This window comes from Ursus americanus, chromosome 3 (assembly GCF_024610735.1).
Source record: "Ursus americanus isolate L20-20 chromosome 3, mUrsAme1.1.p, whole genome shotgun sequence".
Lineage (NCBI taxonomy): Eukaryota > Metazoa > Chordata > Mammalia > Carnivora > Ursidae > Ursus > Ursus americanus.
In genome coordinates this window covers 87,551,022-87,578,011 of record NC_142129.1, presented here as the reverse complement: position 1 = coordinate 87,578,011, position 26,990 = coordinate 87,551,022, and the positions used below count along the sequence as shown (strand labels likewise).

Here is a 26,990-nt window from a genome sequence, read left to right as displayed (position 1 = left end):
TTGGAAATCTGAAGTCTTTGTATTTAAGTGAGCCTCTATTCATTCCTAACAAAGCTGACAGAGGAATAAAACCCAACGAGGGAAAAGCTGACTGCGTGTTTGTGCGATGTGGTTACTGTGAGTTAATTGGTGTAACAAATTACAAAGGGCATGGTCAGCAAATCGGAAAAAAAATTTTCTGTTGAATCATTTCCTAGAAAAGATAGGCTTAGTTCATTTAATTAAAAAAATGTAGCCCCAGTGAAAAATGGACAACTTTTTGTTTTCCATGACATTTTATTTTTACATCTGTATTGAGGTATAACTTCTGTATCGTAAAGCCTACCCGTGGTAGGTATATAATTCAGTGATTTAAAAAAAATTTATAAATTGTGCAGTTGTGGGAAGCAGATTTTTAAGATTGCCTGTAAGATTCTTTCTCCTGGATACATACCCTGTGTAATATCCTCCCTTAAATGTGAGTGGGACCTGTGAATATGACGGAATGGTACCCCCAGAATCAGGTTACATGATATGGCAAAGGTGAAGGGATTTTGTAGTTAAGGTCCCAAGCCAGTCAATTATGAGTTAATGGAAAGGGAGATTATGCTGGCTGGCCTGACTTAATCAGGCACAAGCCATTAAAAAGGGATAGTTATAAGAGAGACGCTCTCCCACTGTCCCTAAAGAAGCTTCCATCCATATTGTGAATTACTTACGGAAAAGGGTAGCGGTAGTCCTTCAACCACGGGAACTAGGAGCTTGGGAAGGACCCCAAGCTCTAGATGAGAAAGCAGCCTGACCAACACTTCGATAAACTCGGTTCAGCCATACTCAGACTTCTGACCTGTGAGAAACTATGAGATAATTAATGTGTGTTGGTTTAAGCCTCTGAGTTTGTGGTAACTTGTGCAGCAGAGGAAGCTAGTACAGCAACTGTTAAGCACAGTCCGTTTTTTGAACATTTTCATCATTCCCCCCAAACTTCCTTTGAGGCCTTTTGCAGTCAGACTTCTACTCCAAGGCAACCATTAATCTTCTTTCTTTCTCTATAAATTTGCCTTTCCCGGACATTTCATGTTAATGGAATCATATAATATGGGATCTTTCGTGTCTGGCTTCTTTCAGTTAGTATAATGTTTTGGAGGTTCGTCCGCGTGGTAGCGTGCTTCCGTGGTATTCCGTCGTATGGCAGTACCACTGGTGTTCGTGTATCAGCAGGGAGGGACAGTTGGAGCGTTTCCAGCATCGGATGATGGCGAGCGATGCTGTTGTGAACGTTAGCACGCACATCTTTGGGTGTGTGCTTTCATTTCTTTTGAGTACACACTTAGGAGTGGCACGACTGGGTTGCTTGGTGTATTTATGTTTAATTTTTTAAGATCCTGCTGAATTCTTTTCTAGAATAGCTGTATCATTTTACTTTCTCATCAGCAATGTATGAGGGTTCCAGTTTCTTGATAGCCTTGCCTGTCTTTTTGATTATGGCCATGCTAGAGGGTGTGTAGAGGTATTTCTTGTGGTTTTACTTGCATTTCCCTAATGATTAATAATATTGAACATCTTCTCATATGCTTATTAGCTATTGATATGTCTTCTTTGATGCAATATCTAAGTGTTTTGCCAATTTTTTTTGGTCGAGTCATTTATCTTTTTATTGGTTTGTTAAAGAGTTTTTATAAAATATTTGTTTGAGAGAGAGAGGGAGACAGAGGGAGTGTGTCTTTTCACTTTGTTAATGATGTCCTTTGAAGCACAAAAGTTTTTAATTTTTATGAAGTCCGATGTATTTGCTTTTTCTTTTGTTGCTTGTGCCCTGGTATCATATCTAAGAATTCACTTCCTAACCTAAGGTCACAAAGACTTATTACTGAGTTTTCTTCCAAGAGTTTTACTGTTACAGATTTCCATGTAGCTTTATGATCCACTGTGAGTTAATTTTTTGTGCATAGTATAACATATGGGCCTAAGGTCTTTATTTTATTTTGTTTGCATATGGGTATCCCGTTGTCCTAGCATCGTTTGTTGGGCAGGTTGGCAGGTTTTTGGCTATTATTTCTTCAGATACTTTTTTTCTGTCTCCTTTTTCCCCTCCTCTTCTCTCCTTTGGGGCTGTCGTTGTACATAAGTTGGGATGCTTGATGTTTTCCCACAAGTCTCTGAGACTCCACTTGTTTTTCTTCATCCTTCTTTCTGTTCTTCAGATTGAAATCATTTCTATTGAGCTGGTTTAAAGTTCACTCATTCTCTTCTGCCTTCTCAAATTTGCTATGAGTGCCTCGAGAGAAATTGTCATTTCAGATATTGAACTTTCCAAATCCCGTATTTCCCAACTGATTCTTTTTTATAATCCCAGTCATTTTATTGAGGTTCTCTATTATTTGATTACTTGTCATCATGTTTTCCTTTAACTTTTCGTATATGGTTTTCTTTACATATTTATAATATGCTTTGAAGTCTTTGTCTGCTAAGTCCAACTTAGGGACCACTTGGTGACATTTTCCATTGGTAGTGCACCCCCCCCCATGTATGGATCATACTTTTTTTCTTTTTCTTTTTTTTTGTTGCATATGTTTTTGTTGAATGCTGACATTTTATTTTTTTTATTTTTTAATTTTTTTAAAGATTTTATTTATTTATTTGACAGAGATAGAGACAGCCAGCGAGAGAAGGAACACAAACAGGGGGAGTGGGAGAGGAAGAAGCAGGCTCACAGCGGAGGAGCCTGATGTGGGGCTCGATCCCATAACGCCGGGATCACGCCCTGAGCTGAAGGCAGACGCTTAACCGCCGTGCCACCCAGGCACCCTGAATGCTGACATTTTAGATATGTAGTAGCAACTGTAGATCCTGCCTTTTTCCCTGTGAGCGATCTGTAGTTGTTGTTTATTTGTTCGGTAACTTATTCGTACCGAATCTTTGGAATGTATCGCCTGCAATGTGCAACTGCTCATGTCTCCACCTGGTTGTGTTTTATTTTTTTTAAAGATTTTTTAATTTATTCATTTGAGAGAGAGAGAGCATGAGCAGGGGCGAGGGTCAGAGGAAGAGGGAGAAACAGACACCCCACTGAGCAGGGAGCCCGATGCGGGGCCTGATCCCAGGACCGCAGGATCATGACCTGAGCTGAAGGCTGATGCTTAACCAACTGAGCCACACAAGGCGTCCCAGATTTTCTTTTATTTAAATTTAGCCTGGTTTCTTGGGGTTTGCTCATGTGTCTGCATAGCTTAGTCGTCAGCCAATGATCGATCAGATGTTATGCTTAAACACCTCTAGTCAATAAGGAGCTTCTGCTGATGGATTTATGTGTGCCTGGGGAATGCATGCAAACTTCATGCCATTTTCAAGTCTTCCTCCAGCTTTTACATTCTGCTGGACTCTTGTGTGTCTACTGTGTGGGTGTGTAAGCTGTGCTGGCCATGATTGTGTGGGTGGTTTTGGCCCTGCTGGCCTCTGCTATGCATTTGCACAACTCTTGTCAACCCAGTAAATGGGAAGAGCTTTTTCTAGCTCCCCTATGTCTGGTTCACCCACTGAACTCCCTGTTATGTCCCTGATTAGTCCAGCAGTTCTTTGCCCTAAATGGGACTTCAACCTCAGGCTGTCCAAACTGGTAGTACGCCTAGCATAGTTTGTGTTCGAGTAAGAACGTACGCTTTAATTGTGAGTGTTCCCATCAGGGAGCCCCCCTCTGGCAGGTGCAGTGAAGCTGCTGATTTTTGCAGTCTTTTCTGTCCTAACTGAATGAATACCACAATGACAGAGCCAGGGTAGGGAGTGGGGGTGGGTGGGGGCAGGGGATGGGACCAGATCTAGGCAAAAACTCGGCCCGCAGACTCACCGTTCTGACCCTGACTCTAGTAAGTCGTCAGGAATAAATGCTGTGAGTGTTGTACGCCTTTGGTCAATTTCCAGAGCACTTAAATGGTGTGGTTTTTGGATAAGTTTTGTCTAGTTTGATAGTTGCTTTTTGGGGAGAGAATTTGTCAACCTCCTCACTGCCATCATCATAATTGCTTATTTGTTTGTTTTTAGAAGGCTCTATTCATCAGAATGAATGGACCGCAGAATACATCTGAGACACTTACATGGTCCCATTATTTAAAAGATAGATTTGTTTCTAAAATGCACTTGTAAAGGCATAGTATATATAGAATAGAGATAAAAGGGACCTTAAGTGTAGGTAGATAAGCCCCTCTACTGCTTGCTACAACTCATATAACTGCAGACTAGCTGTTTAACTTCTAGGAGCCTCAGTTGCTCCATCAGTAAAACAGAGATTATAATGAGGCTGTTAATTGAGATAATTAAAAATACTTAGGACAGGGCTTAGTACATAGGTAATAGCCCAATATATACTAGTTCCCCTTGTAGAGGGTTGACAAGTGATTAACACTGACTTTTATAGAACAGAGGTTTTTTTCTTTTGAAGAATGATACTTGGCACCTGTTTTTTAACAATTGGAAAATTCGACTACTAAAAGAGAGGTTAAAGAAATTGGAACTGAGTCAGCCGAAGAGCAGAAAGCAGGGAGAGACTTAATATTGAAGGGCATTGAATTAAGAAATGTAGAAATGTATAGAAATGCTGGAGACGGACATCGGATTGTAAAGAAAGCCAGCAAATCGACACAAAGAAGAAAGACCGAGAACAACTTTCTGCCAACAGGTCTTTAGCTCTGGCTAGTCTGGAAGGACTGTGGTAACGAGGACTGTCTTGCATCTCTGTCTCCTCAGAACTCCTTGTCCAGGGCTGTGTCATGGCGGGTGCGCTGATGTGACACGTCAGAGGCAGCTCCTGCCCTGTGCCTTCCTTCGTCATGCCTGGGGCAGTTTTCCCAGTCCAGAATGGATCTGTGGATGTAGGCTCACTAAAGTTCTCACCCCGGTTGACATCCACATGGGCCCCTGAGGATGAAGAGTGGCATTCTGTTCTGAAGCCAGTCCTGTCATAGTCTTAGCTCCTTTCCCCACAGAGAAAAGTCACTGGTCAACTCCAGCACTGCCACGGAAGTCCTGACACTGAGATACAGGCGAGATGTCCAGTGAACCACCTCACTTTAGTGATAAGAACTAAGGCCCAGAGAGGGGACCGCCCAAGCTCCCAGAGCAGTTAGGTGAGCCAGTCATTTGCCTTCAGATCAGCCTCACCGCGACGGCGGTCCTTTCCCGGTAGTTTGCAGCGGGTCGGAATACTCATGATAGGTATGCAGAGTGATGACTTCAGGCCTCTGGAAGATCTTCCCTCTCCCAACAAAGAGCCCATTCAGGGCAGGGTGCCTGTTTTTTCAGGAAAGTGGACTAATGAATTTGAGAAGGATTTTCAACAAAGATTGGGACTGTCGAGTTCCCTGGATAGTCCAATTTGGAGAAGAATTATAGTTGTCTCTGACACACTGACTAGACAGTCAATAAACGCCATGGAGTGAGGCTGTTCAGATGCTAATGCAATAAAGCCTCCCAGCAATTGAATGCGGATTCGAACAGCGGGTCAAGGATCAAGTGCCAACATCTACTACACATGTGTCCTCCCCCAAATTACAAATAACGTCGAACTTACCAGTCATCCCATTTCCTGAGCAGCCTGTTGTATTTCTAAAGCCCAAGAGATGGCATGTCTGCACGGCCAGTGTCTATCCTAGGAAAACCCCGCGTGGGCATTGGGGCTCTCAGGCTCAGGCAGCAGCACTCCCGCCCTGGGCCTGTGGTCAGGGGGTTCCGCTCTGCTTCTCAGTGAGTCTGGCTGCTCTGTCGGGGATGGGGGATCCATAGGCCCCACGGAGATCCACTTTGCTTTTCAGACTTTACCCTGAATCACCTGGGGATCTTATGAAAATCCTTCCCATTTCAGTAGGTGTAGTGTGGGACCCAAGATTCTGCATTTCCAATAAGCTCCCAGATCCTAGTATTGCGGCTGATGCCCAGGCCACGCTTTGGGTAGCAAGGGTCTAGACCTGGTGCTTAGTGCCAGAGAGCCTAGAATTCCCTGTCTGAAGAGCTATAGCCTATATCTAAGACCTGAATGGGTCTCTAAGGACTGATTGCTGCAGGTGTGCACGTCCACAGACCCAAGGGGTAGCTGGGAGGTAGTGGTGTGTGTGTATGAGCCTGGTGCGGTGGGGTGGGTGGAAGGCAAAGCTTGGATCTTCAGGCTGGAATTCTATACGCAGGAGTATAAAGCCCTTCATGGTGCGGGACTCAGATGGGCTGGGAAGGAAAGGGAACCCTCCATTTCCTCAGGAAAGATTTGGTTCAACTTCTTTTGTCATTCTTTTTCTTTTTATTATTTTATCTCTGGACCTAAACACAAAAATGAGAAGATTCCAGTTTCTCTTTGTCTTCTGTTTTCATGCCACTGTTGCTGTCTGAGAGAACACTTCTGCCTTCTCTTCATTGTGCCCACTAAATACTTGAAGTATGCCAACACATTTGCAACAGGTTTGTTCCCCGTGTTCTGGTAACTTTGAGAATCTTCTATTTTTCTAAGTAGCTGGTGTAAAGGTATGTCCTATGCTCACTGTTCAGTGGAAGTTGATAGTCCTGTTATTTCAGAACAAGAAGAAGTGTATCGCTTGGCATTACTTAAAGAATTCTAATGATATCTTTGAAGATTTGGTGGAAACGGCCAGTAATTTCCATTAGTTGCACTTTAAATAATCCATATCGGGAGAGGATCAATACCATTCATCTTTTCTTCGTTCTTTTTTTCAGAGACTTTTTTTTTTTTAAACAATTTTAGGTTGACAACAAAACTGAGAGGAAGTACAAAGATTTCCCAGATACCCCCCGCCTCACATGTGCATAACCCCTCCCACAACCCAGGGTGGTACATTTGTTGCCAAGGATGAATCCACTTGGACACATCATAGTTTTTTTACCTTAGGGTTCACTCTGGGTGTCGTTCATTCTCCAGGTTTGGCTAAATGTGTAATGGCATTTCTATCTATCATTATCATATTATACAGAGTATTTTTGCTACCCAAAAATCCCCTGTTCTCTGCCACTGCATCCCCAGCCCAGGCAATCACTGAGCTTTTTACCATCTCCATAATTTTGTCGTTTCCAGAATGTCATATAGTTGAAATCACAGAGTTGATAGCTTTTTCAGATTGGTTCCTGTCACTTAGTAACATGCATTTAAATCTCCTCCATGTCTTGTGATGGTTGAAGCTCTCTCTTTCTAGGGCTGAATAATATTCCATTGTCTGGATGGACCACAGTTTATCCATTCACCTACTGAAGGACATCTTGGTTGCTTTCCAAGGTTTGCAAATTAGAATAAAACTGCTCTAAACATCCATGTGTAGGGGCGCCTGTGTGGCTCAGCTGTTAAGCGTCTGCCAGGTCCCTGGGATCGAGCCCCGCATCGGGCTTCCTGCTCCGCTGGGAGCCTGCTTCTTCCTCTCCCACTCCCCCTGCTTGTGTTCCCTCTCTCGCTGGCTCTCTCTCTCTCTCTGTGTCAATTAAATAAATAAAATCTTAAAAAAAAAAAAAAGAGAGAGAGAGAAAACATCCACATGTAGGTTTTTGTGTGGACCTAAGTTTTCAGTCTTTGGATAAATACCAAGGGGTGAGATTGCTGGATTGTATGGTAAGAGTACATTTCTTATTCTTTTCCAAAGCTTGTGGAAAAGCTGACAGGAGACACGGGACAAAGATTAGTGGTTGAGATGGTGAACATTCTATAAAGACAAAACACGCAAAACCATGTTCCAAACGAATCTGGCAGCTGAGGCCAGTGGCTGCCATTAGAATTCTGGATAACTTTCCGAGCAGGTCGTCCTCGTGCCTGTCTCCTGCTCTCCCTCACTCATCTGTCCAAACTCGCAGCTGGCAGCTGACTCCCCACCTGCCAGGTTAGTCATGGCAATGCCAGGTACATAAAGCAGCTCGACTCACTAACGCTAAGTTACCTTTGCCGCCCCCTCGATTGGGCTCGCGTGGCCGTGAAGAGCTCTTTTAAAACTAACATTTGGCATATTACCTTGCCCAGATGTGGCTTATGCATTTTGTACAAATCCTGTGGATTTGATGCTGATCTTGCATACTGTTCTTTTGACAGGAATTATGAGTCACGGTCAAAACTAATAGACAATTGTTGAGGCATCGCCACAGCCTTTGGTCACAGTGCCCTGCAGGGTCTGAATTTGCCCAACGCAGTGTGTGCGTAACAAAGGGGGTGCTTGTGTTGGCAGCCCGATCGGACCCTGTGGCGGTGGAAGTAGCCCAAGCCGGTGGAAAGAGCACTGGGCGAGGAGTCAGGAGGCTTTGGCTGGTGTTCAGTCTGCCATGAATAACACGACCTTGGGCAAGTCAAGCACTTTCCCCATTGATGGAAACAAGGCTACCCTCTCTTCTCGGGATTATGACTGAGATGAAATGGGATAATAAGGCAAAGTGCCTGGAAAAAGTGAAAAACGCTGGCAAATATTCGCACTGCTTATCTATTCGTTTAGCGAACACGTTCGTGTGGGCACACATCATCCCCAGGAGTACGCTGGTAGACACCGAGATGAGCAGTGAGCGGGACCTCGTGGATTCTCAGCGTGGTGGGGACATGAGCCAACAAGCACATCCTCAAGGGGCAGCATGGTTGGTGTGAGAGCTTCAGTGGCTCTGAAGTGCTGGTGGAGGATAGAAGGGGCCCTGGTTAATCTGCCGAGGGGAGTGCTTGAATTCATTGCAGAGAGAGTGGGTTCGGATCTGGCTCTTGCCAGAAGTTCACCTGACCAGAAAGGGGTTGAGGGCATTCTAGGCATGAACAGCAGTGGGTTCAAACGCAGAGAGGTATGAGGGTGCATAACATTGTCATCAAATTAAAATCGACCCCACAGATATTCACTGAGTGCCTACTTGCCTCTCGGCACTGCCAAGAGCTGGGGAAACAACAATGAATAAAATGGCCTCAGTCCCTACATGCTTTTGGATTTATTTGTTCATTATATTAGTTTCTTATGGCTGTGATTACAGATTATCACAATGTGGTGGCTTAAAGCGACACTAAAGTATTCTCTTATAGTTCTGGAGGTCAGAAGTCCTAAAATCAAGGCGTCAGCAGGGCTGCTTCCTTCTGGAGGCTTTAGAAGAGAATCATTTTTCTTGCCTTTCCCAACATCCAGAGGCTGCCTACTTTCCTTGGCTCGTGGCCCTTCCTTCTTCTTCCAAGCTGCTAGTATAACATCTTCAGATCTCTGTCTCTGATTCTCCTGCCTTGTGATGACATTGGGTCTACCTGGATAATCCAGGATAATCTTTCCCTCTCGGGATCTTTAATTTAATCATGTCTGCAAAATTTGTGGGGGGCACACAAGGCAATATAGTCGTACATTCCAGGGATTAGGCCAGGGACATAGGTGGGGGCCATCACTCAGCCCACCCCATTCCTTTAGCAAATATGTTTTAGTTTCCCGCTATTTGGCACTAGAGAATTGAGTCTCTTGGACTTACATACCAGTGTTTCAGATAATCAAACAGTTGAATTCATTTGTGTCCTAGGCATCAAATGGATTTAAAAAGGTGTTTCATACCCAACGCATCCCAAACCGATCTCCTGCTCTTCTCCCCACCCTAGACTTGCTTTGTCTCAGTCGATCCTTTTAATTGCTTAAACCAGATCCTTGACGTGACACTTGAGTTCTTGCTTTCTTCCATACCCCGAGTCTAATCTGTCAGGAAATCCTGTTTGTTCTACCTTCTAAATAGATCCCAAATCCAGCCACTTCTCAGCACCACCCACCAGTCCGACCCAGGACCAAGCCAGCCATCTACATTACCACGAGGGCCTTCTGTTCTATTTCCATCTTGCCTGTTACATTTTATTCTCCACGCAGCAAATGTGAGGATCTTCTTAAAATAGAAGTCAGATGGGGCACCTGGGTGGCTCAGTTGGTTAAGCATCTGACTCTTGGTTTGGGCTCAGGTCACGATCTCAGGGTCATGAGATGGAGCCCATGGTGGGCTCTGGGCTCAGTGGGGAGTCCGCTTGGGATTCTCTTTCTCTCTCCCTCTATGCCTACCCCACTCGTCCTCTCTCTCTCAGATGAAGAAATAAATCTTTCTTTTTTTTTTTAAAAAGTAAAATAAAAGTCAGATCATGTCACCTCTGACAGCAACCCATTCCTCTCAGACTCCAAGCAGAATTCTCAAGTCATCGCTCCTGTTCAGGCTTTTGCTTTGCTCTGTCGTCAGCCTGGACCTCTCTCCCTTGGGTTTATGCATCCACTCCCTTAACTTTGTCATGACTTCGTGCAAATGTCCCGTTTTAATGAGGCTAACCTGGTCACCTTATTTAAATTGCAACTCCCCACCCTCACTACTGGTTCCTCTGCAATTGCTGTAGGTTTTTCATTTTCCGTAGTTCTTACCCCTGTTCAATACTACCTAATTTACTACATATTTAATGTCTCCCCCCAATAGAAATCTAAGCTTCACTAGACTAGAGGTATTGCATCCCAAGTGCTTCGTATCCAGTCCATACGAGGTTCCTAGTAAATATTTGTGGAATGAGTAAATGAAAAAAGTCACTGTGGATGCCATCAAGGGACTTACTATGTGAGGGAACATGGTAGGCACCTCTGAAATGATCCAGCACCATCTTGGATTGCTTGCAATTTCAGTATTGCATCGTCTTTCACTGGGAGAGTCATAAAAGGTCTACAATGAGGGGAAGTAAAAATGCGCTCAGGAGAGTGTATTTGAAAAATAAACATCGGGTTAGAGAGGAGCCTCCTTGGGGCGCCTGAGTGGCTCAGCCGATTAAGCATCTGCCTTCTGCTCAGGTCATGGTCCCAGCATCCTGGGATTGAGCCCCACATCGGGCTCCCTGCTCAGCGGGGAGGCTGCTTCTCCCCTTCCCTCTGCTGCTCCCCCTGCTTGTGCTCTCTTGCTCTGTCAAATAAATAAATAAAATCTTTAAAAATATATATATATATAGAAAGTAATATTCTCAGATCACATGAATTAATTAATTAATTAATTTTAAAGATTCTATTTACCTATTTGAGATGATTGCAGATGCTTAACCAACTGGGCCACCCATGTGCCCCCTGTGTAACTTCTTTTAACATTTCTTGAAAGACAAAGCTTCTAGGGACACCTGGGTGTCTCAGTCTTTAACTGCCTTTGGCTCAGGTCATGATCCCAGGGTCCTGGGATTGAGTCCTGCATCAGGCTCCTTGCTCAGTAGGGAGCCTGCTTCTCCTTCTCCCTCTGCCCACCACTCCCCCTGCTTGTGCTCTCAGTCTGTGTTAATTAAATAAATAAATAAATAGATAGATAGATAAATAAATAAATAAATAGATAGATAAAATCTTAAAAAAAAAAAAAAAGAGGAGCCTCCTTCACATCGACAACCTGGTCTTGCTTTGTGATTTACAATTTAAAAATTTTAAATGTCATTAATTGGGCACCTACAAACAATGCATATTTCACTGGGCCATCTGAGATAAAAAAGCTCACATGAAGCCACCTAGCTTCCCCGTTACAGGCCGGGCTGCTTGACGATCCTTGCAGCCCCTTTCCCAAAAGCAGAAGAAAAGAAAATTTTAGGTCAAAACGGCATGTCGAAATTCCTATTTTCCTTCTTACTCTGGATCTTTGCCAAGAATTTGTGTAAGAGAAAAGAAAAGGGGGGGAGTATGGCAGGTATCCTGCCAGCCTGTCGAGAAATGTCTCTACTCTTCTGCCAGCCAAGAAAGGAGCTGGAAAACAGGCGTAGAGGGAGTGAAGTGACGGAGAGAGAGCATGAGATGTCTCAAAGTCTGAAAGGAAAGCCGTGCTACAGTATTTCTTCACGCTTATCGAAGACCATGTGAGGTTATTTCCATTGGTATCTGGAAGGTTTCTGTGGAAGCTGTTTGTCCTCGGCATGTTGCACATTTGCCCGCAGAGGGGTGAGCCCGTCGGAGCCTGTCATAGTGTGTAAGTGTCACGCTGCTCAGCTCTGTTTCTGCCCCCATCTCTCTCGCCCTCTCCTCCTCTGCCTCCCTTTGGCCCAAGGATCTCAGTGTCTTTTGATGCGCAGCCTTTGTGAGTTTGTTGGCAAGAATATGTAGCCCTGTGGCGAGCCAAAATGTCACATGTGCTCCCCTTAGGGACAGCAGGTCGGTCCACATGCTTTTCCTCCTCATTAGGACATTAAAATATGTGTCATGGAAGGGGCGCCTGAGTGGCTCAGTCCGTGAAGCATCTGCCTTCGGCTCAGGTCATGATCCGAGGGTCCTGGGATCGAGTCCAGTGTTGGGCTCCCTGCTTGGCGGGGGAGTCTCCTTCTCCCTCTGCCCCTCACCCTGCTCTCTTTCTCTCAAATAAATAAATATAATCTTAAAAAATATGTGGCATGGGGAAAACAAAGAGGTCAGAAGTGCAGACATGTATATACTTTGATTAATAGATTCAGGGAGAGCTTATGGCAGGCTATTTAACCAATTAATTTTTACAGTTCTAGGAACTTTGAGAGTTTTGCAAAAATATATTTAAAGGCCACTTTTCCTTTTCTCAACTGTGTATAGGAAAGCTGTGAGTGGGTTTTTCTATATGTGTAATAGTTGGAACTGTTACTAACATCAGCAAGATACCTATAGATTTCATATTCTTTCTTTCCATTTCTGTGAAATTTTAGAATGTTTTTCTTCATGTCCTTTCTCTGGTGATAGCCGTTCATCACGACCCCCATTTGTCATTAATGACCCATGACCCCCTTTTTATTAGATATACTTAAGAAGGTCATGGATCTTAATTCAGGGGTAAAGGAGACATATTATTATCCTAATTTGCAGGTTGTGAGACCACAGGGGAATCTTAAAATTTTATTAATGATTAATCACTCAAATAAAATGAGATGCAGCAGTAAAATAGTTAAGAACAATAAATCTAGAGTCAGATCAGATTATGTTTGGCAGGATTTCTCAGGCTTGTTTATTTTTTAAATAATACCTTTCATTGCCAGCTAATAATTTCGATCTGGACAAAGAATTGGCAGGCTTTTTGTATGCATGTCTGTCTCTTGCTGTCGGGTAAAGGATTCTAAGGTTCTGATCTCTTTTTTGGAGATACTTATATATATGCAGAAAATGTGGTGGAGTTCAGATATTTTGAGTGAAACCAGCATGGTGATCATAAATTTCTTTCTCTCAATGCTAAAACTGGTGGTACTTACAAGGAGCAATTCTCATAAAAAATTTCTCTCTAGCCAATGAGGTTGCCCTGAAGGACAAAATCGGTCCACACTGCAAGAAACTTGATTAGATTTGAAATGTCAGGCCCAACAGTAAAGTACAACACGTATTTCCGGAATGCCTGTTACGTGCCGGGTGCATTTGTAAAGCAACTGACTTTACAACTCGCTTTTATTGTTACTTGCGTCTCATTATTCTCCGCTGATCATATTTGATCATCATGACAGTTTCAAGCGTTGGGGTGAACAGTATTATCCCCACTTGACAGGTGGGAGAGGACACTAAAGCCACGGACTTGCCAGGACCAGAGCGTGGCTAGTAACAGGACGAGCCAAGAAGCCGCTTCTTCCGGCTTCCTGTTCCGTGCCTTTCCAGTATTTTCTGCGGCATCCCTTCTCCTGCCAAGCAAGCGAACCAGAGCAGTCCTCTCCAAGGTGCGGTCCCAGGACTAGAACCGTCAGTGCCACCTGGGGACCTGCTAGATACGCACATTCGGGGCTCCACCGCAGACTTTCGGACTCGGAACCTGGTATGTGTGTCGGGGGCGGTGGGGGGCAGCCGTCTGTGTTAAACAAACCGACACTCCGGTTTGAGAACCCCTGACCTCAACAATACATTTCTTTGCCAGTGAAAACACGGGTGGGGCAGCTTATCTGTGACTTATCCACTAGGGCTGCCTTGTGGGAGGCCCAGGAGTGTTTGCGTTCTAGGAACTCAGCTAGCTGGGGCGAGAGGACCCGCTCCCCTGAGACAGTTCCCCCGTGCCTGCACTGCTCGTTCATTAAGAGCTGGCCCCCGGGAGAGCTCTACGGGCTGTGGTCTGCAGGGAAGGGGGCAATCCCTGGAGGTGGCAGGGATTGGAGAAGCCTTCTTGGAAGAAAAAGAAATGTCCATGGGCCCTGAGGTGCCCTAGGATTTGGAGTGAGGGGCCTAGAGTGCGGCGATTCTAGAAGGAAGGAGAGGGTGTGAAACAGGAGTTGAGCAGAGCCCTTGTGCTAGAAATAGAGAGTGGACCGCACTGTGATAAACTTCTTGAGTCAAAAGCTGGTACATTGTACGGTGGAGAGCGATACTAGATCTTGACCAAATAACGGAGACAATAAAGCACCGTTGAAGGGCTATAAAGCTGCCATATGTAAGCGAGACCCACACGGACCGTGAGCCGTCCCAGGGTATTTTGCATATCGCTTGCCCTTTCCCGTCGTAAATATCTGGGGGTTGTGAATCAAGTCTGATCTTACTGATATTTTTAAAACGGCAAATCTTACGAAAGTATTTGAGTTGTGGCAATAATCACGTGTTTTGATTCTTAATGAAATAAGCTGGTGCAGCTTTTGCTCCAGGGAAACGACAGGTGGTTGTACTCTGCTGATGGGGAAGAAGTAGGGCCTCCTCTGATCAGTAAGCCGGTGCCGCACCTGCCTCACCGGCCGTCTTGCTCTGTATGTGGGTGGAGGGGCTTCAGTCCTACCCTGAATGAGGCTTCTGCTCAGAGAAAGGCCAATGGTGTAGACTTCACCCGGTCAGAGTAACATGGCCTTCCCGTATGGGCATCATGCTGTCAAAAGCTTTATCCACTATAAAAGCATTTGGTTAAATAATTATATAATTAAAATAGAGAGGAAAAAGTATCAGGTGCTCACTGTTAAGTCTTGTGTTTGGGCATAGCAATGACTAAGATACCGTCCACAAGGGGCATCTAGAGTCTTGGGGGAGACGGGTGTACAGACTTCGGTAGGAGAACATAAAATGGGAAATAGCTACGTAGCTTCAGCTCATAAGTGAACATAAAATTGGAAATGTAACCACGGTCTGCTTAATATCTCGTTCTAATGACAGAAATGTACCTTTCTTGGGTGCCTGGGTTGTGCAGTCGGTTAAGCATGTGACTCTCGATTTCGGCTCAGGGTCTCAGAGTCACAGGATTGAGCCCCACATCGGGCTCCGCACTGAACAGGGATCCTGTCTAAGAGTCTCTCTTTCTCTCCCCCTCGGCCCCTCCCCCTGCTTGCACTCTTGCTCTCTCTCTTTAAAAAAAGAAAAAAAAGAAAGAAGTGCACCTATCTTTTTAGCTAAACAGACATAATCAGCCCTGCTTCAGAGACACCTGGAGACATCCACCATGTCCTCTTGAAGATTTGAATTCACTTTTTAACATAATTACTACATGAGTGCCGTCCTTGTGTGGAAGACAACTTACCGCTAACGTCATAAAGAAGACAACAATTTGGGCCCCTTGATCCGGATGCTAAGAACACGAGGGTATTAGTGACGCTGCCGGAATGTGGAGCCTGGCTTTCCTCAGTCCTGCGGGCAAATTGAGGCTTTCTGTAGGAATCGCATTGCTCCCTGAGCTCTGGCCCATTCTCCACACATTTCTGGGCACGATGGTGCCTGGACTGTGTCCGGAGGCAACAGTGTCACCTGCCGTGGTGATGAGAACAGCACGTGATTTGCTAATACGGGTCCTTGGAGCCAGACAGGCTGACGTGACAGTTCGGTGCATTGGGGTGGCTACTATTTTGTATTTTATTTTATAATTCAAACTTTGATCTGATTATTAGGGGAAGGTGTGTGTTTTAAATAGATCTAAGAACTGTAAGATCTGGGGCAAGGACCTGAGGCTGCAAAGTTGCTGCCATATGTCTACATATCCTGACAGACTCACTTCATAGATTGTGGGTATAATAAATACACTATAAACTTAACCCCCAAAGCCTTCTGAACCCCCACAAATAAAACCTGCTGATTTAAAAAACTGTGTGTGGGACGCCGGGGTGGCTCAGTGGGTTGGGCATCCGCCTTCGGCTCAGATCTTGATCCCAGGGTCCTGGGAGCATGCCCCACGTCGGGCTCCCCATGCTGCAGGGAGTCTGCTTCTCCCTTCTCCCTCTCCCTCTGCTGCTCCCCCTGCTTGTGTGTGCATGCTCTCTCTCTCTCTCTCTGACAAATAACTAAATAAATAAATCCTTTAAAAAAATAAAAATAAAACACCATACGTGTGTCACCTCTCCCAGGGTTAGAATTTCAGCTTGCAGAGTCATTGGAGAGCAATTTCAGGGTTTGGAGTCATGCAGGGGTCTCAATCCCCATATATAGAGAGAGAAGCTGATGAGCTACGGATTTGGAAAGATGTATGAAATAAGCATTGGGAAAATAAAGCTTAACCCTTTAATGCTTCATTTCGCTGAATTATCTTCTACCGTAAACATCGTATTTTCTTGTGATCTTATCAATATTCTAGTATAGTGGTTCTTAACCTTTTGGGTCATGATCATTTTTAGAATCTGGTGAAAGCTATGACTTTACCCCAGAAAATTGCTCATGTGCACATCCTTACAAAAATTTCCATGACATTTGGAGGTGGTTCATGGGCTTCATCAGACCCTAATGTCTTAACGCATTCGTGGACTACAGTGTACTAGCTATGGCATCCTTGAGAGAACTGAGAAAATAATCGTGTAAATCATTGTCTATACAGTGTGATTCTCTCAGAATTAAATTAGGTGGAACCCTGATTGAGAAAGGCTGTGGGTGAAACAAAAGAAAATCCGAATACAGTGCCTGTACTAAATTTATAGTCATCCTACTGCTCAAAAATAATGCTCAAATAATAGTTTGAGATTTAATAATTATCCATTTCCTATATGCCACTGATGAAACACCACATTCTACCCCGAGATTAATAATATACTATATGTTAACTAACTTGAATTTAAGATAAACCCCCCTCCCAAATAATTATGCACTTCAGACAAGGATCAGTTTCCCACATGTCCTTTTCCCCCTGATATTTTCATGTTAGAATAAATTATGTTCAATTTCACTGTAATGACTGTTTACTTTGCACTTTTGAGAACCATTGCACACTAGCTCCAGATAATGTTACCCTACGTTCGACTTTTAGAATCCGGAATGACAGTGTACACCCCACTGACAAAAGCGAAGAAGTTTGAAAATGATGTGTTTCAAGTACTAAGTAAAGGACCCCTTTCTGCCTCCCCACCTCCTTGTTTTCTTGCCCGACAGGCTCCCCATCCCTTCATCCAGATGAGTGGTAGACACGCGGTAATTGGCCGTTTGAGATGCCAACTGTCCATCTGACTGACTTCATTCTCTCCAGAGCTTCTAGAAACCCACAGCCAGGCAGTTTTTCCAGCACTTCCTTGTTCTCCGTGGACACTATGGCTCCCGTTTGGGGAATTTTTGCGGGGAGGCCCTTGTGGGGCTGAAGCGGTGATTTCTAGCTCATTCCCTTCTCACGGAGTGTTTGAAGCTCCATTCCTGGTAGGAAACCCCATATGCCGTTGCCCCAGTGAGCCAACAGTGGGCTAAGTGGGGGTCCTCAGAGTTGCACAAATCTCGGGAGGCAGTGGACTTCCAGGGGCACGTGATTGCCCATCCGAACAACTGCCTGGGGCGCTTTTGAGGTTTGTGCCGCGGCTGCTTCTCTAGGAGAGGGGGGCCAAGGGCGTGGAGAAGAGGTGGTGACAGCAGCAGATCAGGTGCGAGACTTGTCGCTCTGTTTTGCGGAGGAAAATTTGAAGGTCCGCTGCTAGGACGGAGATTTCTACACTCCACTGTCAACATGGATCAATTATTTGGCTTCCCTGCAGCCCGTGTGTCCATCGGGTGGGGTTGCCCCCCCTTGCCCGCTTCCAGGAGGGGCTCCAGCCCTCCCACGCGAGGAGCCTCTGCGTGTAACCCTGTGTTCTGGGCGATGAGCCTGAGTGGTAGAGAAAAGATTCGACTCTATTTAAGAAGGCTGCGAAGTGTAGTGTGTTTCAGCAAAGATTTCTACCGAAAATAAGGTTCAGAACTTAAAGTGATAAATCTGTTACCGGAAATATTGACTCTTACCCGATGGCTGAGGAGCCTCTCGATTTTGTTTCGGATCAATCAAAATGTTCGTGTTTGCACTTTTGAAGTTCCCATTTAAAGCAAGCTCGAAGCATAGCATCCCATTGGAAAATTTTCTTTTTACCCCATTTTAAGTTATTTTATTTTTATTTTTATCCCATCATTTGCTCCTAACTTCCTCACTTTTATGTCTTTGTATCTTTCTTTCCTCTCTGAACTTGGTGATTATTTTCTCCTATTTTTTTTTTGTTAAGAGATCCCTGCTGAGCCCTGCGGTCTTGCCTCAACCTCCTTTCCTACCCTCGACACTGTGATTTTTTTTTTTTTTTTTTTGAGAGAGAGAGAGAGAACAAGCAGGAGGAGCAGCAGGCAGAGAGAGAGGAAGAAGCAGATTCCCTGCTGAACAGGGAGCCCAACTCGGGGCTCCATCCCAGGACCCTGAGATCATGATCTGAGCTGAAGGCAGACGCTTAACCGACTGAGCCACCCCGGCGCCCCTTTCCGCCATGATTTTCCCCCCTCACTTTCTCTCCCTTCTTACCTTTTATCTTTCTTATGCTTTCATTTACTTCTCTCTCTGACCCACTACCCACTATAAATTCCTTTCTCCCCTCACCACTTCGGCCCTTCATATTCCGTATGCGTGTAATTAGTTCATACGTACAACGTACAAGGAAGGACACAGGGAGCATCACTGTCTTCTCTGCCCTGCTATGAGACAGACATCACCAATTTAACTGAATTCCTCTCCCAGCTGTATGCCCCATTTCTACCCAAAGCTAACTACTGTCTTACCTGCTATTTCACACGCTATTCCCATTGCCTGAAGCAGGAGGAAGGATGCTGTCCCCAGCGCTCAGCCTTTCTTCTCTTGGCTGCTGGAGGCTAAGCCCAGGGGGTGGGGTCTGAGGGGGCTGGGAGGATCCCCACTGAAGCCAGGGGAGAGGGTGCGGCGGGGCAGGTAGTAGGGTGGCTCTTTCACTGCAGAATGTGGCTGCATTGCTCCCCCTTTGAGAGTCATGTTTCTATCCAGATGATCTGTCCTGACCTCATTGACGTATTTGAATAAGAAAATGCTATGTGTTCAGTGAACTTTCAGTAAGCACCTTCTCAGTGACTGGCACTATGAGTAATAGGAGTTTATTTATGGGGCTGTGGATCCACTTCTGTTCTCCCCCCCCCCACCGTTGCCCTTTTCTTTTGGATAGAGAAACTCAGTTTTATTTCAAAGTGTATTTTTATGTCAAGGATTATCTCTGTCTTTCAATTGGCGTGCATTTGTGTCAAAGCTGGGTAATGTGTATGCCACACTCTCTTCTCAGTAGGTTTGAAATATTTCACACACACGAAAGAGCTTGGGCCAGAGGCATAGACATGTGGGCTAGAACCCACGCTCAGCCACTCACTGGTCGGATGACCTTCAGTAAATTACTTAGTTTCCCTCAGCCTTGGTTTTCTTTTTTTTCTTTTTCTTTTTTTTAAGATTTTTATTTATTTATTTGACAGAGGGAGAGGCAGCGAGAGAGGAAAGACAAGCAAGGGGAGTGGGAGAGGGAGAAGCAGGCTTCCCGCTGAGCAGGGAGCCCAATGCGGGGCTCGATCCCAGGTCGCTGGGATCATGCCCTGAGCCGAAAGCAGACGCTTAACGACTGAGCCACCCAGGCTCGCCCAGCCTTGGTTTTCTAATATGTAAAACTGGGTGTAATGATAACATCACTTCTCAAAGCTGCTTATGAAATGAGACCGTGCATGAGACGTGCTTATAGTGGAGCCTGGCATGTAGCACTGAAAAAATGTTTGCCGTCGAAACATGGGGTTTTGAGTTTAGAACGGTACATTGGGATATAAGCTGTTTGAAGCACTTAATTTAGGATTGAACACAGAGCTTGAAGACTGTGTGGTTGGCATGGCAGCTCAGAAAAGGGAGGCATGGAGAAAGGAGAGACATCCTCTGAAGCTTAGCGGCATAGAAAGAACATTTTTCTGACCTACGGGCTTGTGAAGTGGCCCCTGGAGAAGGCCTTATCTACCAAATGTCATGGTACTGCAGAGAGGGTTGGAACCCCCATTCCCCATACACCTGTTCTTATTGCTGGGCCACCCTGCACGGCATGCCATACACAGACCTCATCTTCTGTGGCCGCCATTTTATCTGTCAGATCTTCTTCCTCCTGTTAGAAAGAATGTGATTACGTCTGTCATTAATCTCCACAGGGCAGGTCAGAAGGCTCTGTAAACTCTTGAGATCCTAACAGTAGCTAAAACCACAGAGTTCTCAAAATAAGCTGTGCAGATTGATCAGAAAGCAAGCTGATTGAAGAGCAAAATGATTTATTCTCTCAGTGGTTACTGCCCCATTGATTTTCCTCGAGTTGTGGATTGAATAGCTTCAGTCCCCCATCTGGAATGAAACCTAACTCTGCTTTGAGGACACAACACAACAGAACTGGGTTAGGCTATATAAACTTTGTGTTCTGCTTTTTTCCAGCAATTTTATACCCGAAATGGTAATGACGATTAAAACACCTTCATGATAATGATTTTGCATTTACAAAATGCGTTCATACTCTTTCTCAGTTTATCTTCAGAAACCTGGTGTTTATAGGCTTTAATTACATTTCTCATTAAGGGAGATTTAGTTTTGAGCCCTGGGTGTTATATGCAACTGATGAATCACTAAATTCTACCTATGAAACCAATGATACACTATATGTTAATTGAATTGAATTTAAATAAAAAAGAGATTTAGTTTTTCTAATAAATTTCAGAAAAGTGTTCTTCCTTTCTATAGTCATTATGCAGAACCTGTGAAGGATTGAAATCCAGCAGGCAGGTAGTAGTGAAATTGGTTTTTTTACATATTTCCTTGCTTCTCAGTGCTGCTAAAGTAATGGAAACAACTCACCAGAAAGTATTAATTAACAGGTTTTGCTGTTGATGGATAAGAACTTGCTCACACTTGGAAATTCTGTTACAAAGTTTAATAATATTTATTTTCAAACCCTTTGAAAGTTAACATTTGTGGATAATAAGTATAACTGCAGTGGTCTAATATGGAATACTTGCAGACATTTGAATATATGGTAATGAAGCACATGAACATTACTAAATGGCATGTGATCCTGTAGGCCAGACCTTAGTCTGACATGTCAAGGATGAGTGTGTTACTTGAACCAGAGCATGCTAATATCTAGCTCACACCAACTTCTCTCATAATGTTGTAGCCATTCCACTCCATCTAACACAAGATCATGATTCTTTTATGTTGTTTAATACACACACACACACACAAAGTCTTGTTTTCCTAACACCAACCAGGAAGTTGAACTCATAGCACTATTGTAATGAATTCTTTTTTTTTTTGAGATTTTATTTATTTATTAATTGGAGAGAGAGAGAGTGATTGTGAGTGCGGAGGGGCAGAAGGAGAGGGAGAAGCAGACTCCCTGCTGAACAGGGAGCCTGACAGGGGGCTCGATCCCAGCACCCTGAGATCATGACCTGAGCCGAAGGCAGACGCTTCACCGACTGAGCCACTCAGTGCCCCTATTGTAATGAATTCTTTTTTTTTTTCAATTTTTTAAAATGATTTTATTTATCAATTTTTAAAGATTTTATTTATTTGAGAGAGACAGAGAGCATGAGCGGGGCAGAGGGGCAGAGGGAGAGGAAGAAGCAGACTCCCCACTGAGTGCAGAGCCCCACCTGGGGCTTGATTCCAGGATCCTGAGATCATGACCTCAGCCAAAATCAAGAGTCGGACGCTTAACCGACTGAGCCACCTAGGCTCTCAAGATTTTTTTTTTTAATTTTTTTTATTATATTATGTTAGTCACCATACAGTACATCCCCGGTTTCCAATGTAAAGTTCGGTGATTCATTAGTTGCATATAACACCCAGTGCACCATGCAATACGTGCCCTCCTTACTACCCATCACCAGTCTGTCCCATTCCCCCACCCCCCCTTCCCTCTGAGGCCCTCAGTTTGTTTCTCATAGTCCATAGTCTCTCATGCTTCATTCCCCCTTCTGATTACCCCCCTTTCTTTATCCCTTTCTTCCCCTACCGATCTTCCTAGTTCGTATGTTCCATAGATGAGAGAAATCATATGATAATTGTCTTTCTCTGCTTGACTTATTTCACTTAGCATTATCTCCTCCAGTGCCATCCATGTTGCAGCAAATGTTGAGAATTCGTTCTTTCTGATAGCTGAGTAATATTCCATTGTATATATGGACCACAACTTCTTAATCCAGTCATCTGTTGAAGGGCATCTTGGTTCCTTCCATGCTTTGGCTATTGTGGACAATGCTGCTATGAACATTGGGGTGCATATGGCCCTTCTCTTCACTACATCTGTATCTTTGGGGTAATGGCTGGGTCAATGGGTAGCTCAATTTTTAACTTTTTAAGGGACCTCTACACTGTTTTCCAGAGTGGCTGTACCAACTTGCATTCCCACCAACAATGAAGGAGGGATCCCCTTTCTCCACATCCTCTCCAGCAATTGTTGTTTCTTGCCTTGTCTATTTTTGCCATTCTAACTGGCGTAAGGTGGTATCTTAGTGTGGTTTTGATTTGAATTTCCCTGATGTAATGAATTCTTCTTCACTGTCTGTGTAGGGTTCTTTTCTGTATGTGCTATTTTAGGATGTGTTGGGGGACTGGAGTTCGGTCTTTGCTTGCAAACAGTTGTGGTTTTCATTAACCCTTTGTTAACAGGTGCTTTTCTTTTACCAAAATGCCCTTACTGAATTAAGGAGATATTTACCATGAATAGTTTCCTCCAATTCTGTCCTCCCCAGATGTTCCCCCCACCCCCCATTTCTTGGAGAGCTGTAAGACAGTGTCACATAGTGGAAAGGATTTAAGACTAAGGGTATGGAGGCATGTAGGTTATCCAGGTATTTATTATGTTTCTACTCTGGGCTGTGGGAGACTCAGTGAGACTAAAGAAAGGAGGTCAGTGGACTAATTGGGGAGAGGGACCCTGGATACTATAAAAATCAAGTCACAATATAAATTCACGCAGAATAAGTGCAGAATAGTTAGCTGTAGGTACTATTGGAGGTAGGAAGCGTTTTGTGAATTGGAGAATTGTACTCTCTCTCTCTCTTTTTTTTTAGATAGCTAAGAAACCCCTCCAGTGTGGGACTTCAGGATTCCCTTAAAATAAGTGGCCACAAGAAAGGTGGATTTATTTGTATACTTTTATACTTTAAAAAGGGACAAGTCATATATTGCTAAGAGGTTGGAATTCATTCAAAATACACAGATTTTTTCCTTTTAGCAAAGGATTCACTCACTATTGGGATGTAGAACTGCATGAGGAAGTGGAAATGCATAGAGGGAATTCTCACCGGTCATTAAATGTCTGCAAAGATTTGTGTGCGTTCAGAAAGCAGACTCTCTGTAGCACTGTCTACCGAAACGGGTATTTTTAATGATTGATGGAGGAAGTAAATATTGACTAAAGCCAAAGGAAAGATCAGATCAAAACATTTCAGGCCACTTCTGTATTTTCCCCCAGATTCCTCAGTCTTGCACAGATGTTATAAAAGGACATACCTTTGTAGACACAAGTGCCTACAAATTTAAATATATGTAATATATATGAAATTGAAGCATTGTATAAATACTTAAGTACCTTATTTGTTACTGAATAACTGGAAGATGGTCTGTGATACATAAAAATGGAAAATGAGGTGAAGTTCATTGCCAGGCCCCAACTTCCCTTTCCCTCACTCCTCTCTTCCTCTGTGGGGCTCCTGGAGGGACTTGATACCACCAGACATGCCCCCCCCCCCAGGATCACAACCCATTCTCAAGAAAGGATCCAACTTTAATCCATTAGCACAAAGTTAAATCATTATTTACCTGCCCTGTTTTAAACTGTATCTCTAGTTTGAATATAAAAAGTTTTTGTCTTATCCGGAAACATTTTTGGTGTTGACACAGGAGTGGATACATGTAACTTTCTTGGGGGAAAACGGTGTCTGAAGGGGGAGCACCTGAGTGAACTCTCGCTTCTCTGTCCTTGCAATGTCTTATTTATCAGGATCATATTTAATAGAGATCTCAGGAATCCCCTTTCAAGCTCATACAAAGATGGAGTGCTGAGTGAGCTTACCGGGGAAGAGCAATATTTGATAGACCTGATGTTGTTTTATTTGATTTGGATTTGGGGCATTAAAATCTCAAATCTCTTACAAGTTGGCGAGTGAACGAATAGTGAGGTAGAATTTTGAGCAATGTAAATCATATGTCTTCCTCGAAGTGTGTTAAGAGGAGGAGAAGTATGTTAAGAGGAGGAGGCGGTACAGAAGAAAATTGTGAATGTGAGCTGAGCAGGATTATAGAGAGAAGAAGCTAATTGGAGATTATCTGAAAATAAAACATCCCAGCACTCCCTGGGGAAATTAGCTGCCAGATAAGAAGCATATTGTGAGAACACAATGACTAACGTTATCTTGTAAGAACAGTTATGGGATGACAGCAGTTCTTTTACTTAAAAAAAAAAAAAAAAAGAACCAATGAATCAGAGAAGGATAAGAGAAAAATCCATATGATAAGCACTAACCAGGATAGACACACTGCGGGTTTTTTGGCAAAACTAATTAAGCATCTATATATCCTATTAGTGCCTCTCTTTATCGAAAGGGCTGGGAGATATTTTTAGAGGTTGTGGGCAGGGAAGAATCCCTCCTGAAACACTCTCAAAGTAATTTTCAAAAATCAGAGCAGAATTTTTAAGGTGATTTTAGTTTGCCACTGAGTTGCTAGAAAGGATTTGTGTCACAATCAGAAGCCACTGGACTGATGGTCCAATAAATTTTCATCCTGGAAAATAAGTTAGAAAAAACCTACACAGTTATATACAAGTGTTAACATTAGATTAAATGTTTGCGGTCAATGAAGTGAAGTACGGGCCTTGGCCATAACTGGGCAATGAGGCTGGCAGGGTACTAAGTGCTTAGGTGTTTAACAAGTGATTGCACGGTGATTGCAGACATGTACTAGACAAGTACCCCCAGCCGGGGTGCTCAGGCCAACGCAGCTTTCATGGCTCAGGCTGTGGGGCTGACCACCTCAAGACTGAGCACCACCCTGCGTCCCACACATTACCATCTTCTTCAGTGTACCTCTCGCCCTAAAATCACAGCAGCCAACTCGTGTCTCTGGAGAAGCTCATCTGCACATGTTCTATGAGCTGGGGTGTCTGTCTTCTCAAAATATGCATTGGGAGTGTATGCTTCATGGAAACACAGAAATCTTTTGTGTGCTGACAGAATCTCTAGCTCAGAAACATAAGCCAGCGAGTCCTCTTGCCCTGGCCCTCAACTTTAGGGAAAACCAAAGAAGAGCAGTGCAGATCTGGGGGTCCTCCAGGAGGTGAGTGCCGCCCTCTCCCAATCACTTGGAGGTGGTTTCTTGTTCTGTGTGTCCCAGGTGTAGCTTCTGTGGATGTGGCCCTTCCACAAAAGGGTCATGCTTTTGTGTCTCTGCTGAAATCCGTGCGGAGCCCACTGGCCCAGTGTGAGCGATGGTAGCTTTTGGCACTGGTGCGGTGCAGTCCGGTGGGAGACATTGAGAATTGCCGCACGTTGTGTCCACATTGTGGAAAAGTCAGTTTGGCTCATGGGCTGCCATAACATCAGAAAGATGAACGGTGAGCGGCTGTCACTAGGTGTTTACCAGCTAAATACAGAAGCATTAGCTCTGCAAGTTGCAAAAGAGGTAAAGAAAACAAAAGAAAAGAATTGACAAGAAAAGGAGGTGCCCAGAGATTTTGAGGTTGAGGTCTGTGTGTCTGAGTAAAAAGGAAAAACAATTCTGTAAGTGATTGTGATGTAAACTCCCGGTTAACTGCATTGCTAGAATATTTACTTCACTTGCCAGAAAATTCTTTTCTCTGGAGCAATCATAATAGGCTATTGTTGGCTGTTAGGTTAAAGTATCCCTAGAAGCACCAGTGTTATTTGATCAAATTGTGAGAAGCATGTTGTGTGGCAAAGAAATCGGGAGGCCTTCACTCACTCTTTTTTTGTTTTTTGTAGAGTGAGAGCACATGCAGCAGGCTGGGGGTGGGGGGATGCAAAGGGGGGGGAGAGAGAGAATCTTAAGCATGCTCCACACTCAGCCCGGAGCCTGATGTGGGGCTCGATCTCATGTCCCTGAGATCACTACCTGAGTGGAAACCAAGAGTTGGACACTTAACCGACTAAGCCATCCAGACGCCCCTCAGTCGGTTACTCTTAAAAGAAGACAGGAAACTGAAATAAATGGCAGTGGAAACAATAGCAACGCCTGAAAATGGATGTCCCCAAACTAGGAGATTTCCCAGGAGGATGTGTGTTCATAATGTTGTCAGTTAATTGAGCAGAGAAGCGAACGGGGTGGAGCTGAAACAGGAAGGGACCGTTGTAAAGCCCTCCTGCAATGTCATGTAAGTTTCCTTCCCCTTTGACTGGTTTCATTCTGCTTTGTTGGAGGAGGTCCCAGGCCTCCAGTGACACGAACATGAAATTCAAATTTTGAAAAACATATTACAAAAGGATTTTCCTTCGGGTATTAATCTATGTAGTTAAGAAAGACTTTATTATTTGTTTCTTTCCCAGAGAGCTAGGCAGTTGGATATAAAATAAAAGAAAAAAAGATCCCTCCATGATTGCCTTCTGGCTGGAATGTGTGACCTGCTGTCCTAGAAACATCTCTCTGATCAGATAAATGATGGCAAAGCAGAGTGCTGGTAAAGCAGGTTTCTTCGCCACCTGCCTAAGGGTTAATCTTTTCTTTTTTCCCCCAGAGGCAATTCCATCTAGCATTGACAACCATGTCAGTTTTACTGGAATGTCTCCAAACATCCGTTAAGTCACTGATTAAAATAGACTCTATGGTACTGTCGCAGGGATGTGTTGTCTTTTCTGTGTCTCTGTCTGACTCCTCAAATTGCGCTCGCAGTTTTGTTTAAA

The 26,990-nt window shown here is 44.1% G+C and overlaps 1 protein-coding gene across 3 annotated transcripts in view; it reads left to right on the top strand.

Annotated features, from left to right (window-relative positions):
- The window catches only part of NRCAM (neuronal cell adhesion molecule), a 278,867-nt gene that overhangs the window by 16,912 nt on the left and 234,965 nt on the right, over window positions 1-26,990 (top strand). The window contains exon 1 of one of the 3 annotated variants that reach the window (XM_045793477.2): window positions 13,433-13,686. The exons of the other annotated variants lie outside the window; for them this stretch is intronic. The gene's annotated coding sequence lies outside the window, so the exon portion shown is untranslated. Of the gene's footprint in view, window positions 1-13,432; window positions 13,687-26,990 lie in introns of those variants that run through there. 3 annotated transcript variants of the gene reach the window in all.